The sequence below is a fragment of the Gastrolobium bilobum genome, unplaced genomic scaffold, assembly GCF_033153095.1.
Source record: "Gastrolobium bilobum isolate Gb01-03AN ecotype WA unplaced genomic scaffold, APGP_CSIRO_Gbil_v1 utg12254, whole genome shotgun sequence".
In the NCBI taxonomy this organism is placed as follows: Eukaryota; Viridiplantae; Streptophyta; class Magnoliopsida; order Fabales; family Fabaceae; genus Gastrolobium; species Gastrolobium bilobum.
The window spans coordinates 7,035-17,889 of NW_026898595.1; the positions used below are offsets into that span (position 1 = coordinate 7,035).

General features: G+C 33.9%; 1 long non-coding RNA gene across 1 annotated transcript; it reads left to right on the forward strand.

Annotated features, from left to right (window-relative positions):
• The first annotated feature begins 6,155 nt into the window (after positions 1-6,155).
• Positions 6,156-7,132, forward strand: LOC133317551 (uncharacterized). Its single transcript, XR_009752336.1, has 3 exons — positions 6,156-6,258; positions 6,651-6,789; positions 7,030-7,132. It is a non-coding gene; the product is annotated as an uncharacterized LOC133317551 (long non-coding RNA).
• The last annotated feature ends 3,723 nt before the right edge of the window (positions 7,133-10,855 follow it).

Sequence of the window (10,855 nt, forward strand, 5' to 3'; positions counted from 1 at the left end):
TATTACCATTAATACAATAGCAAATCACCAATAACTAAGAAGTAATTAGAATACACTACTAGTATTGTGTATGTGATTGTTATATTTCTTTCGGTATCAATAGTTTTGGAAGTTGAATACTATTCTAATTGTTTAAAAGCTTTGATTCATTGCATTTAATGTGAACCAATCTTTAGGATTTGTATTATAGAAAAATAATTTAAGTCTTTTGCTCACTAAGAAATTGGCTGGTTTGATTTAAGTTCTTTTTTGTTGGGATTACGTTACAGGCATCGAACTCATACCGTCCTCAGCTTTGGGAACGTGCTCAGTGTCTTTCAAAACAATCACAGATCCTTTGTAACATGAAAGAGATTGAACTAGACAATCTTCCAAGGATAAAATCCGTATTTATCCTTTCTATTGCTCCAACAATGATGTTGGAAACTTTGGTAGTTCAACATTGTGGTGAATTGAAGCACATAATAATAGACAATGGAGATGACAGCTGTAGCAAAGACTGGGGCAATGTCTTTCCAAAATTAAGAAAGCTCGAAGTGCGTAATTGTGAGCAATTGGAATATATATTTGGGCTGTACCCTGAGGATCAACAAAACCATAATGAGATTCACCTTCATCTTCCAGCATTGAAATATCTCTATCTTTTCAATCTGCAAAGTTTAATCAGCATTAGCCCTAAAAATTATCGTACATCGTCGCCACCATTGACTAAGATTAAACTTCATGAATGTTCCCAGTTTACCATTAAATGTATTGGTGATTTGATGGTTCAAATGGATTCAAGACAACCGGATGCCACAACCACCAAGGTTTAGAGTTACAATATAAAAATGTTGTTATCATACTTCTCGTTGCTAATTTATTTCATCTCTAAATATCATTTTGAAATTATTAGCGGGATTCTAATTTTATTTATCTGATTATTTTGTGTTTATTTATTGTAGGACTTGACTGGGAACCTGCAGCAGCATTTCCTCACTTTGGAATATTTGGAGGTAGGCAGGTCCCAAGAAGAAAATATTTTTTGTCTCAATGAAATAAATGGACAACCAATGAACTTACGGTTACAAAAGATTAATTTGCTTGATATGCCTCAAATGACGTGTCTTTTTGTGGGTTTCAAAAATTCTGTTAGCCTCCAAAACCTTAAAAGGTTAAAAATTGAGCGATGCGAAAAATTGGAAGTAATCTTTTCTGCTTCTATTTCAAGATGCCTATCTCAATTGCAATATCTAGAGATAACAGAATGCGAAGACTTGAAGGAAATCCTTGAAGAGGATGTCGAGAATCGAAATGTGTCAAATTTTCTCTCTCCAAAGACATTCTTTCCAAAGCTATCAATACTTGTGGTAAGAAAATGCAACAAGTTGAAATATGTCTTCCCTATTTCCACATATAAAGTGTTTACCAAGCAAGAAAGCGTGAAAATAAAAGAAGCATATGAGATAGAGGAAGTATTGGAATATGAACAAGGTGACGGCAAAGTTGAGCTTCCAAATCTAACAGCAGTTGTGGTAGAAAAATGCAACAAGTTGAAATGTGTCTTCCCCGTTTCCACATACAAAGTGTTTCCCAAGCTAAAAAGTGTGATAATAAAAGAAGCATCTGAGCTAGAGGAAGTATTCGAATGTAAACAAGGGGATAACAAAGTTGAGCTTCCAAATCTAACATCAGTAGTGGTAGAAAAATGCAACAAGTTGAAACGTGTCTTCCCTGCTTTCACATATAAAGTGTTTCCCTGGCTAAAAAGTGTGATAATTGCAGAAGCATCTGAGCTAGAGGAAGTATTTGACTGTAAACAAGGTGATCACAAAGTTGAGCTTCCAAATCTGAAATTTGCAGTATTTGTCAAACTACCAAGCCTCTGCGGGGGGATTGAATTTCAGACTGTAACAAGTCTTTTCGTACATAATTGTCCAAAGCTCTCTTTGACTTCGACAACAACTATCGACAAGGTTCAGACGCTTGTTGAAAATTCTGATATAGGTACACTTTATACACTGTATTTTTTATTTTATTTTTTTAAAAAGCTTGACATGCTCGTTCTACATAATTAAATTGCTTGGAATCAAAAAATATAATTCAAAATTTGATATTTCTGTCATGGTAACTTCTTCCAAATGTGAACCCCGGAGTATTTACAAATAGAAGCTCTATTATATGAAAGATAAAATTATGCAATAATTTTAATTATTAGGTTAAGATAGATAAATAATTTTATACCTTTACTACTTCAAAAAAATATAAAAAATCTTATTGTCATAGTTGCTGGCTGAAGGAGTATTTAATCTATAATACTTTATTGTAGAATTTGGCGATTGGTTTGTCTGGCGTGAGGCAAAAGACATGGTTGCTAAAATGAGGGAAGACATCCACAAGGTTGGTGAACTTGATGAAGAAGACTCTAATAACAAAGATACCATCAATCAAAATCAAATTGCAGAAATCACTGAAGAAGTTCCAGGTGGGCCTGATGTTCAAGCAGCATCCGGGCGTGAGTTGATTTCTTCACATGTCAATACGGATCAACAAGAAGATGATATTGAACCAAATGAGTTCATTTCTATGGAGACAAAAACCAAACAATCACTTGAGGAAGAACATGAAATTGTTGAAAAAATTTCTGGTTTAGAAATATCATCAATAGCAATTTCAGCAACAATTTCAGAACTAATTAGAAGGCCATGTCCAAGTCCATTGGATATCCCTCTACATGAAGCACATTCACATGTGAGTCCACTTCAATGTCTTCTTCAAGGAAACTAATGATGGTTTATGACTAATACTTATGTGCTCTTTACAGGAGTTGGTGGCTGACCAAAACATGGTAGAACCATGTTTGATGAACCAACAACACCCACTTGGAGAAACTGATATTACCTTAAAAGCTCTTCAGGGAAATAATGTAATATCACCTGACCATGTACATCATGCCAAAAAGCATATATGAATAGTACTTTCATATACTTCTTAGAAATATATTACAACTTAATTTCATTTTTATGCTATACAGTGTCCCAAAGAAATAGAGGATCAAAGCATTCAAAAGGGTTCTGTGTCAGAGAAAACTGTAACAGCAACTCTGTCCACTGATTCAGAAAAAAGGAGCACATCACTAGGACCATTATTTGCTCCTCCAGAGAAGGCATTCCCCTGATATGCCGATTATGTTTTTCAATGGAAGTATCTTCCACACTTAAATATCATTTTTGATTTTGTGCAGAGTTTTAAGAGCAGTGTTAAAGATGGAATTACGCCAATGGATACAAAGACAATAACATCGTCAACTATCACAGAATCAGTTTATTCATCATCAGGCCCTTTATTTACTTCTGAGCAATATCCACAGGTAAGTTTATTGTCTAATATATTCCTCTGCTTAAAAGTAATAGTGTCATCTTTCTGATTCATTGATTTCCGGGGGATTGAAAATCAATGAATCAGAAATTGAATTGCTGAACACTTGAAAAAGAGCCAAAATTTTATGAATAAGTCATTTTAACAACCATAATTTAGCTGCTAATGCTTACTCTCGTATCCAAAGTTGTTTAGTAAGTGTTGAGGCTTAAAACTAATTCTTTGGTTTTCTTATTCTTTTCTTCCTATTCTTCCCAAAGTGAAATCAGACTCATCCAAACTGAAATATATACTGACAAATACTGTGAGGTTAACCCTATATTTAAAGACTTGGGAGAGATGATACAATTTGTTTGTTTGAATCTATGTAGGAACACGGCGATAGCCAAATAGACGTGCCTTCTTTATCAGGTGTCACTACCACCAAGGATGTTGATGTCAGAGACTCTCAGGAAACTTCTCACTTGGTGGTTGCCCTTACTAAGACTCATGCTCCAGGTAAAGACTTTTACATCTGTTTTTTTTCTTTTGTTACCACGCACATCACACTATATTCTCAAATTTCTAACAAAGCATTTAGAGATAAACATATATGCAGTTTCTCTTCAAGAATTAAAGAAAGTTATTTGTTAATATTAGATACTATAAGGTTATTCATCTATCTTTATCATCCGTTTTGTATATAAAAATAAAAATAATGGAAAAGCATTTGTGTTTAAAGTTATCTCTTGCGACGCCACGGAATTCGTTTTGGGATTTATAAAAATAAAAATACATGAAATTTGGAGAAAATTCATATTATTGTAAATTATCAACATTTTCAAAATATTGTTCACATTTTCTTTTTCCAAAATCCAAAATGATATCGTTTTGGATTAGATAAAATAATTTTATTTTCTCACAAAATTAACACTAAACTCATGAACAATCTAGTTTACATAATGAAAGCTCTAAGATTAGGGATGAAAGTGAGCTGGGCTGGACCGATCTTTGCCCCAAAAAGCCCAAGCCTACGTCAAAAAATTTCAATTTGGCCCGGCCCAAGCCTAGTATGAGTCTAACTGTTATCCTGGTTTGGCCCGTTTATGAAAAAAAAAACAAATGGCCGGGCTTGGCCTGTTAGCCTGATAATTTTTAACTTCCAAACAGAACCATGAATCAATTTTACAAAGTACTCAAATTCTGTTGCTACACCAAAAATCATAATTTCAACGTCCAAACAGAATCATGAATCATAACAAAACTAATACAGTGTGCATTTAAGTCATTTTCAAAAGCAAAATGCTCTAATTAAATAACATATATTTCATCAGATCCAACAAACAAATCCATACTATGTAAATTAAAATAATTACATATATGAATCCAACAAACATATCATGATGCTTGTAGTATGTATAACCTCTGCCAATTTTTTTTTAATATATTCATATACACAATCTAACATGTTGAGATGTTGGTTCCTCCTATATAAGAAATAAAGTAAGATTTCTATTAAAATATAATCGAATATGATTAAGTTATAAATAATTGCAATTGATTAAATTTATATTTTTTTTTTCTTCAAGGCATACTTACTCTATTTTATTTTATTTTATTTAAAATAAATAGTACAATATTGGCCGGCCTGTAGGCTTATAGGCTCGGCCTTTTGAAAGTGGACCTACAGCCTTTTTATTAAACAAGCTCTTTTAAGGTTCGAGCCCGGCCTATTATACAAAATATACTAGGTCAGATCTAGCCTGATGTAGACCGAGCCGTAAGTCCCTGTAGGCCGACCCGGCCCAATTTCACCCCTATCTAAGATCATATAAAACATAACACTTTGCACAGATTTAATTATTAAGTAAAGACATATAGATAATTTTATACCTTTAAACCTAAAAATTATGATTTCCAATCGAAAGTATAAATTTGTACTTATATTTCTTTATTTCTTTTTTACATTCTTACGATTTACTGGCTAAAGGAGTTATTGCAGAAGTTGGAATGGATAACTTTTCCAAGGAAGCGCTACGACAGTCGATTCTTGAAGTTCTAAGAGACTATAATATCCAAAATCCAACTTCAGAAATCATTGAAGACGTTCCAGTTAGTCCTGATGATATTCAAGCACAATCGGAACGTGAGTTGACTTCTTCATGTGCATTAGAGGCCGAGCAAGAAATTGTTGAAAAAGTTACTAGTTTAGAGATACCATCAATAGCAATTTCATCAACAGATTCAGAACTAATTAGAAGGTCACGTCCAAGTGCCTCGAATATCCCTCTACATGAAGCACATTCACATGTAAGTCTACTATAAGGTCTCCTTATTATTATTGCAGGAAACTAAGTGCTCATGTCTGATAATACTTTTGCACTCACTATAGGAGTTGGTGGATGAACAATCAGTGGGAGAACCATGTTTGATGAACCAACAACAGCCACTTGGAGAAACTGATGTTACCTTTAAAACTCTTCAGGGAAATAATGCCATACCACTTGACCATGTACATAATGCCAAAAAACATATCGTTAAATGAATATGAATAGTACTTCTTAGAAATATATTGCAATTTTTTAACATTTTTATACAATACAGTTTCTCAAAGAAACGGAGGATCAAAGCATTCAAAAGGATTCTATGTCAAAGAAAACTGTTACAGCAACTATGTCCACTGATTCAGAAACAAGGAGCACTTCACTAGGACCATTACTTGCTCCTCTAGAGAAGGCATTCCACTATTATGCTTATTATCTTTTTCAATGGAAGTATATGTTAAACTTAAATATTGTTTTTGATTTTGTGCAGAGTTTTAAGAGAAGTGTTGAAGATGGAATTACATCTGCGTATGCCAAGACAATTACATTGCAAACTCATTCTAAATCAGTTAGTTCTGAGCTTAAAACATATTCTCTGGTAAGTTTACTGGATGCAATCAGGCTTTCAAATATGTTCCTCTGCTTCAAAGTAATGCTTGAATCAATTTTCATTGAACAAGAAGAAATTGAGTTGCTGAACACTTCTACAAACCAGCTATAATTTTATCAATATCATAATTTAGTATGTACTGCTTAAACTTATATTGAAATTTAAGAGAGAGAGGAGGAGGGGCACTGATTTTATTTATTTATTTTTGGTAAAATTAACACTAGTTCTTTTGTTTTCTTATTCTTTTCTTCTTGTTCTTCCCATAGTAAAATCAAATTCATCCAAACTGAAACATATACTAATGATTACTGTAAGGCTGACCCTATATATTTAAAGAGTTCGGAGATGATAATATCATTTGTTTATTTGAATTTGTGTAGGAAGATGGCCATGACCAAATAGCCAAACCTTCTTTTTCAAGTGTCACTACAGAGACTGCTACCATCAAAGATGTTTATGTCAGAAACTTCCAGGAAACTTCTGAGTTTGTGGTTGCACCTACCGAGACTCATGCTCTTGGTAAAAACTCTTGCATCTTTTTTTTTTTTTTTTTAGTACATTGCATCTTTTTTCTATCCCATATTTTGTTGAGTTTCTCTAACGATGATGAATTGGGAGTTTCAGCACCTAAGCTCTCTCCTAGCATCCCTTTTATTGCATCCCAATCTCTTTCAGTCCCATTTGAAGTTATTTTCTACCCATTTTATTTTTATTTTTTCAATGCTCACAATGTTTAATTAATGCTTCCTTCAATATCAGGGAACTCTTCTGGGACCACGGAGGATTTAGATTTTGTTTCTCTTGTCACAAGGGAGCTTGAGCGACTGGTCTCCAAGAAGCTATTGGCTTCAGAGAACTTGCATTTGTTGATTGATTTTCTAGTGAAGCATCCTTCCGTTTATTTAAGCAATTCACTTAGTGACAGATACAACGGTTTTGCATATAACTGTCTGGCTGAGCTACTGAAATTCCTCCAAACTCATAGTGTGTTGGATGTGTTAGGATCAAGCCGTTCTTATTTTGTAGAGCTATTACAAGATATGCGCATATTTGGTTTTGATAAAGATTGGTTGGATGACGTTGAGAGACATGCCTTGTTCCCAGCTGGTTTACAAGTCTCTCAAGATGCATTGAAAGAATTATTGGAATCAAAGCGTAGTTTGACTCAACATGTGGAGGATCTTAAACATCAATTGTTGGAGAGTATTGCTCAACAGGAGGCACAAGTTTTAGAAGCCTGGGCTGCTCTGAGCTCCCCACTTGGCTATTAGGGGCATTCGATAGAGGAGATATGTTTTTTATCAGATAAATGCAATTACCAGTAATATGATAAGAAAATGAGTTTGGTAGGAAAGTTAAAAAAAAATAAAAAAAACTGTTTGGTTGGCTAAATTTTTACCAGGTAAATTGGGTTAAATATTGTGAGTCTTTATTTGATTGAAGGTAAAATAATGATAGGTAAATGTGTTGAAATACCGAAAACAATCCCTAATTTAATTTTTTTAATATGTAGACATGTGTACTTGACCGATGGTAATATAATAAAGTGTTCGTTCACCTTCTTGGGTTGCCTAACCTTTTCTAGGAATACCACACTTGAATTGGTTAAATTGCACAGTGATTTTCCTTTCATTTTTCACATGCTTGTTAAAGGATGGGGAAAAGAGAAGCATGGCACAATTTTTGGATTCTATCTACCAAACAAAGGAATCATTGAATGCCAATTATATTTGGATGGGGAACCAAATCAAAAGCCTCAACCAAACACATCCTTAGACTGTTTTTTCTCGTGTTTCTATATTATTATATTTTCTACGGGGATTGTGTTCTTTGAATACTTTCAATGGGTGGTTTCTTCATTTCTCATATGAAATGAACCAAATCATCTTATTTTATTTGTGTATTTTAAAATAGTATCATATTTGCTGAAATATTTTTTTTTCTATTACTAAATAAATTTTTTTTTAAAAAATAGTCAATCATGTTGATTTTTTTTTTTTGTACTTTTTATATTTATCATAATATTACGTGTTTATTTTAACTTTCAAGGTGATCTGAAAATGTGTATATTTGCGATTGCCATAATAAACATTTGAATGACATCTTCAGTTCTTAAGGAATAATAAATAAACTCTTAACTGCAGATATAGGAATATGGTATATTTTAACCAAATTTTTCTTTTTTTATTCACCAAGTTAAACATGTAATAGGTAATTAAAATTTTCGCAGCAATTAGAGGGCATCCCCCTTTTTTGTTGTTGGATAATTAGAGGACATCCCTTTGCTCTCACATGTACGGATGAATTCAAAAAAACGTGTCCCTTTTCTGACTAGGATACACTGCCTTGAAGCGAAATGCCCGGTGTCCGACTTAAAGGTCTGTTTGGATGAATTTTTTTTTTCTTTAAAAGTTGTTTTTTTTTCAAGAAAAAAAACACTTCTTAATTTTAGTTCGTTTGGATGTCTGCTTTTAAAAAAATCAGAAGTCACAAAAAAAGCTAAAAACCTACTTTTTCCAGAAGCTGAAAATTTTAACTTCTAAGAAAAGCAAAAGTCAAAAGTCAAATATTTTTTTTCAAAAAGTAAATATTTTTATAAAAGTATAAATAACTTTAACTTTTATAAAAAACACTTTTAAATTTAAAGAAGAGATAAAAGTTATTTTGTCGAGAAGTCCAAACAATATGTGTCCCTTGGTAACTGCAACTTCAACAGCAATAATGCGATGTAACAAAACAATTTTGTTATGGGAATTATGTTTTGTTCATGAACAAGGACTCTATAATAGCGTAACCTAATTAATTAGCAAATTGCATGTAATTAAATAATTAAACATGTTTTAATGAGTAAAATTAAGTATAAGGCTTAATTAAATGAATCTGAGTCACTTTGAAGTTAAAAAGTGTACTCAGTGAAAATTAAGGGGTATAAATGGGTACTGGCGAAAGTGCCCAAAATATAAAAATAAAATTGTAAATATTCCTAGAATAATATTCCAGACTTTTGGGTAAAGTTTGGTAATTAATGGAGTTGAATAGATAGACGAACCAATACCCGCCTAAAGTCACTTAACCTATGTTAAGTGACTAAAGAACAAAAAGAACCCCAAACCCCCCCGAAACCCGTCGAGCCAGAAAAGAAGAAGGAGGAGAAGGAGGAGAAAGGGAGAGAGAAGAAGAGAGAGAGAAACCCTAGGGAGAGCAATCCTCCACCGATTGGAGTGATTCAAAAACCTAAATCACTCTAAATCTTTCCTTCATCACTAATCCTAGCTTGGTTCTTGGTGGGGAGTGTTATGTTGTGAGATATCATCCCCCAAAATTTCGACCCATTGATGATTGGGTGTCATGGAGGAGTCCATTGCTTGAAGTGATGCTTGGAACCTCTTCCTTGGGTGTTTTCTAGGTGAGTTCATGTCTTGATGCAATTCCTTCCATGAGTTTTATGGTGATGGCTATGTTAGGGTTTCATTGAGGAAGATGTATGCATGGTGGGGTAAATTAGAGCTTGATTGAAGTTAAGTTCCTTTGTAAATGTTGCTAGTGATGATAAATAAACAGTAGAAATGCGTTTAGATGGTCATTTAGTTGTTGTTCCATGTATTAGAAAATTTATGCTTGAAGTATTGATTTTCTAGTAGTGTAAGACATGGTTTGGTTGGTTGGGTATTGATTGTGCCTTGTTGTGTTAGGATTGAGGCATTTGGACCAACCTTGAGAGACCAACCATTGGAGCAAGCTATGGAGCTTGATTAGCTCCATTGGATAGGTGAGTTCATGCTTATGTTTGGTATGAATTGTATAGCTTGGTTGATAGCTATGAGATGTTATTGGATGCAATATGTGTTAATTGCATTAAACCTTGTGTAGGTTTTGTTTGAGAAGTGAAGTATTGTAATTGACTGACTGTGGAACCTGTTGGTGGTGAACAAAGGGTGACTGAAGCATTGAGGTAAGCCTTCGGACCTTGGGTGTAATTCCCTTGACTGTTCCACCAAGCCCTGAAGAGTAGAGGTTGTGATTGTGTATATAAATGCAATAAAATAGTGTAATGCTTTGTTATACGTATGTGTATGCATTTGGTGTGGCATAGGATGGTGTTTCCCTATGTTGGTATGTTGCATGACGATGCGTAAATCATACTTGGTAGTTAGCTAGCCAGTAGGACTATTTGCATCTGAGTTTCCTTAGAACAGCTTGAGAGCTCGAGGGATTTCTCCTGGAGATGTTATTGCACTTTGCATAGATATGTATTTACTGCATTGTTATTGTTATTGCTATTACACTGATATGGAACTGTGGGGTGGAGAGATGCTCCAAGGACCCCTGGTTTACTGGATATATTCGTATATCTCACCCCGTGTTGTGGGGACCCCCTTTCAGGTAAGGATGCTGCAGGAGCCACCAGTGGCAAGTGGCCATATCTGGATTAGCATATGCATGAAGTGTTGCAATTTTTGAGATTATACATGTTGTTTTGTAGCTCACATGTATAGAATTGTAATTAATAGGCAATGATAGATTTATGATTTGTATATTGGAATGGACTTAGCCTATGCTCATGCCTTTGGTCATCTCTTTTGTT